The sequence below is a fragment of the Balaenoptera physalus genome (genome assembly GCF_965194825.1).
Source record: "Balaenoptera physalus genome assembly, contig: HAP1_SCAFFOLD_601, whole genome shotgun sequence".
Lineage (NCBI taxonomy): Eukaryota > Metazoa > Chordata > Mammalia > Artiodactyla > Balaenopteridae > Balaenoptera > Balaenoptera physalus.
This window is the reverse complement of record NW_028126143.1, coordinates 454090-459114: the sequence shown is the minus strand read 5'-3', so window position 1 is coordinate 459114 and position 5025 is coordinate 454090. Positions and strand designations below refer to the sequence as shown.

The following is a 5025-nucleotide window of genomic DNA, read 5'->3' as shown; positions in this document are numbered from 1 at the left end:
CCTGTCAGGACCTAGAGGTGGTGACACAGTCCCACTGTCCCTAGCCCTGGAGAACTGCACTGTCCCTTGTGTTTCCTATCCCCTGCCCATCACCTGTAGAGTAGTCCTTCCATAAAGTTCTCCTCCGGTTACCACTCTAACCGAACCACTTCCTACCCCACTCCCTACTCCACTCCCTACCCCAGCTGGCAAAACAGTTTCAGTGGAAAGAGCCTGGACTCGGGTCAGATAAAACCAGGACTGGACCTGGCTCTGTCATTTACTAGCTCTGTGTGGGGTAGTCACAGCCTCTCTGAGCCAGTGTGTTCATAGTAATGTAAGGACACCATTATCTTAGGACGATGAAATAACACATGCGAGGGCTTGGTGCATGCCTAGGGCGTAACAGACAGTCACACACGCTAGTTCCGTTCTTCTTCCTTGCCCCGCACCGAGCAAACACTTATGCCTCTGTAATGGGTCGGCGCTAGGTGCTGGGGTGACGGGCACACCAGGAAGCACAGGGCACCACTTCTGCCTGCTCGGAGGCCACAGTGGCTCCCCCAGCTCAACTCCTCCTAATTCAAAGTGGAAAGTAGTGAGGGTAACATTTCAAACCATTCATTTCTTTTTTTTTTTTTTTTTTTTTTTTTTAAGATTCAAAGCAACTGACACAGTAAATTTTATTGTTTACATAATGACAGGCTCTGGACAAAGTGGAGACAATGGACACAGTGACGACACATTTAAACTCCTGTCACAAATTGATCTGTTACAAATTCCCAATGGTCAACATATTAAAATGTAAAATATATAAAGAAAAAAACACAAGAAATGTAAATATCCAGATTTTTGCAGCACAATGCAATGTCCTTTTTAAAAAAAGTTTGTTGTAATTGTGTATTTAATTCTGACAGTAATTCAAAACACAAAACCACATGTTTTCCTACCCTTCCCCAAAACCTGGATCTGGGGACCGCAGTATTAGGGAAGTATGCAAAAATAAAAACAACTTTCATGCTCAGAAACAAAGCATTTTCCTTATTTTAATGCATCAAGGCGCAAAAATTTCAATTCCAAAAGCCAATCATCGCTATATGCATATAAATAAAACAGATTTGACAACACTTTTATAATCAAACCCAACTAACGTTATACTAAAATATATGTGTGTGTGTGTGTGTGTGTGTGTGTGTGTGTGTGTGTGTGTGTATATATGTAATACCTATTTTAGAAAAAAAGGTGCCTTGGTGAAAATGATTCTGAAAATATTCACTTGATGCACATTATGTACAAAACCTTCTATATAAAAAAATTAAACTATTTTCAATGAAATTCCACGTTCACATCCCATCTGAAAACTGCACTTGAAAGATAAAATAGGTCTACCTAACGGTTTCTGTCTGAAATCATGGCTAAGGCAGTTCTCTTTCCAAGGGCTCTCTTTTTCACCCACTCTCTGTCACTAATACTAACACAAATGACACACAGATGCAACCTGACATGTCTATATATCTTATTACCTGGAGCTCTCTGTTCACTGTTAAAACGGGGGATAGTTTACTGTTGCTACAAAGAATACTTTTTTTCTTAAAATATACTGTTCCTTTATTCCAAATTAAGCACTTACTTAAGACATAGAAGAGGCTGATAAGCGACTCCATTTGGTGTCAACATCAATAGCCCTGTAAGAAAGAACTCTCTATTGGAACAGCGAGAAAAGTTTCCACTGAAATAATAGTCATCCTTCACCTGCATAGAATCAATTTGGCTTAATAGCTCTTTGCCCCCAGAACACCAGTCTGGAGTTCAAATATGCTCTTGAAGGTTCATCTCAGATATGAGGATACATAGGATAATAAAGTTGTTGAAATCGGTTTGATGAGTCTCAGCAGCCCTCATCTGGAGTAGCTGCTAAGATTAACATGGCAACAAAAACGGGCAAGACTGGGGGCAATGAAGTTGAGTTGGTCAATATTTACACCAGTAACCATTTCACTAAGTCTTTAAGCAAATACCTACAATGACTTGGTACCTTTAGCTCCTTGTTCTACAAGCACTGAGGATTTGAAGCATAAAAGGTGAAAAATGGAATACCCTTAGAAAAGGGGAACAGTCTGAGGCAAAAGTTGTAGGTCTGTAAATATATATTCTATATGCACACACAATTGTGTGTATTATCCTGTATATATTTTACATACATATTCACAAGATGCCCTGCAGTGTAGTTCAAAAGGCCTTTTATCAAGGAACAAAGTGATTCTGGTACAGGCCCTAGAGTTCATACCACCTATATAAGAAACAAATGTGCATGTATTCACGTAATGTAAACCTTATCAACAAAAACATTGCTAAAACACTAGGTTAAATAGTAGTAGGATTTACCAATCAGCGATGTAATATTTCTTACACTGAGAATCAAAATAATGAAAAATACACAACTAGGTTTCAAATACACAAGAGAAAAGTTGTTTAGCATGGCAAACAAGAACAGAGTTCAAATTTCAGAAGTAAGGAAAAACTATCAAAACTTCGTAAATCTCCTGGGATGCAATTTAGTTACTGCATCAACTTTAGAAAAATAGACTCAGAGAATGAACGATGCTGCTACGGATTCTCTCAACACATCAACCCATATGTTTATCTTTTTCCTCTTTTGTTTCCAGCTGGAGGTTTCTTCAACTGAAGGAGTTGTCCTCCTGTTTCAAAACCTGCAGAGGCAGGATTGGACACCCCAAATGTCAAACCAGCTGATGCCGTGATGCCAGGGTTGCTGAAGTTAAACCCAGATGTACTTGAGCTGCCAAAGCCTGCACTAAGACTTCCTGAGGGTTTATTTGTTGTTCCAAATCCAAATGTGGAGGCCCCTGTGGTGCTGCATCCAAAACCAGAGCTAGCTCCAAAGCCTCCAAGGTTTGAAGAACCTAGGCCACTTGACTGCAAGCCAGTGCCAATACCTGAGCCGAATGGCGCTCCAAAACTAACTCCCAGAGATGGCTGTGGCCCTGTAGCAGGCTGTTGCTGCTGTGTAAGTGTTGCAGCCATGGCAACGGCTGCTGCGTTTGGCATGTTGCTGAAAGGGGTGGGTCCAGTAGTGACTCTGGGCGCATTCTGCCACTTCTTGGCTTCTGCTCGCCTGGCTTCAAACACATCCACAGCGTCTCCCAAGAACATTTTCCTGTAGCCAAGGTACTGTTCTTTGAGCACCTTCACATTTTCATGAATAGACTGAAGTTGTGCAGCTAAAGCTACAAATGTTTGATAAATTTTCTGCATAGCCATTGACAAATCTTGAGGGGTGATATGTGAATTGTTCGCTTGGGTGGCAAGATGGTTTTCCAGTTCTTCAATCTGTTGTCTGTACTGCTGGAGCTGCACCTCAAACTGCTGAGCCAGGATTCTGAAGTAGTCAGCAGGAGCTGTATTTTCATGTTGGAGTCCAGGTGGTGTTTTCTGGGTTCTTAAAGCTATTTCAGCATTTTTTAACTCCTGAGCAGTTTCTATTTTCAGTTTGTCAATACTGAGAGTGTTCCTCTGCAGCCCACTGGCAGCCAGCGACAGAAGCTGCTTCAGAGCTTTAATAACTTCCTGCACTTTAAGCATCGCTTTTGAAGACATTCTACTAATTTCTTCTTGAACTTGTTTTTGTTCCTTCACAAATTTCTGCAGGCTGTCCACGTCCTGGCAGATGACGGCAGGCAGAGTCTCGTCCTTCAGTGCTTTACTATCCTCTGGTCTTGTTCCTGTTTTATCACTCTTTTTATCCGATGAGCTGCTAAACTCTAACCCTCCAAGGCCTTCGTTGCCTGCAGATGAAGTAGCTGCTGCAGTTCCCAGAGACAGACCTAAAGCATTCTGTCCAAGTCCTGCAGGAGTCGACGTCAGAGCAGACGAGAGCGTGAGACCGCCAGCCGAGGCAGACGTGATGGGCAGCGCAAACGGTGTGGCGGACGCCGCGGGTTTGCTGAAGCCTAAGCTGAAGCCTGCCGTGGACGCAGACGTGGTGGCCGGCGGGCCTGTGTTCGTTCCTCCTAGAGTGAACCCAGTGGCAGGTTTAGATCCAAAGAGCCCGGTTCCAAAACCACCAGAAGGAGCAGATGTTGTCACTGGAGTCGCCGTGCTCCCCAGAGTCCCAAAGCTGAGCCCCACAGAAGGGCTAGACGCCGCGGTCCCGAAGGAGAAACCGCCGCCCCTGCCGCTCCCGCTGGCGGCCACGGTGGAGGAGCCCAGCGTGCTGCTCCCGAAGGAGACCCCCCCCCCGGACATGGCTGCGGGCTCGGCGCGGTCGGCAAGCTAATGGGTCGGTTCGCCGCTCCCGCCTCAAGGCCCAAGCGGGCCGGGCAGCATCGCTCCCGCCCAGCCGCGACCTTGCGCGAACGCGGAGCCCAGCGGCCGCGAAGACCGGCCCGAGGATGTGGAGATGGCGCAACGCAGGTAACCAGCGGCCGCCCGCACGCACCTCCCCATTCATTTCTTTTTGACTACTAGGTGGCAGGCATTTTTCCAGAGTCTGGAGGTAGATTAGTGACCAGGCATTGCAAAGAGTTGTGGTGATCAGAGGGGCTTCAAAGAGGACGTTGCATTTACTTTTAGCTTTAAAGGAACTGTTACTTAAAGGTAGGGGCATATCAGTCTCCCTGGTCCTGAACTTTACCCTCCTTCCTTCCTCCCCCTGGGAGAGCCTGCAAAATTCCCCAGACTGAGAACCTGGGCCTTAATTAGTTACAGTTACTCCTGGAGTGTCTTAGATCATGTGTGCTGGGGTGGAAGGCATCTTGAGAAGTGAGCCTTAAAAGACTTCTCCAGGTGTGGTAAGGCAGGTGTAAGGGGGCAAAAGCACAGGACAGTGACCACTGCAGGCTGACTGAAAGCTGGGGACATGGAAGGGAGAGGTGGGAGCACAAAACACTAGAAAACTGGGTTGAGACCATATTGCTAAACCAAGCCATGTGAATTTAATGCTGCAGATACTGGCTTTGAGCAGGGGGCAGACACAATTCAGAGCTGGGCTTCCAAAGCCTTTGTCTGATAACCTAAGTAAGGTGG

General features: G+C 45.5%; 1 pseudogene across 1 annotated transcript; it reads right to left on the bottom strand.

The window, feature by feature from the left end:
* Positions 1-637: 637 nt before the first annotated feature.
* LOC309653562 (nucleoporin p58/p45 pseudogene) lies at positions 638-4245 on the bottom strand (annotated as a pseudogene). The gene has a single exon. The product of its transcript is annotated as a nucleoporin p58/p45 pseudogene (transcript).
* Between the last annotated feature and the right edge of the window lie 780 nt (positions 4246-5025).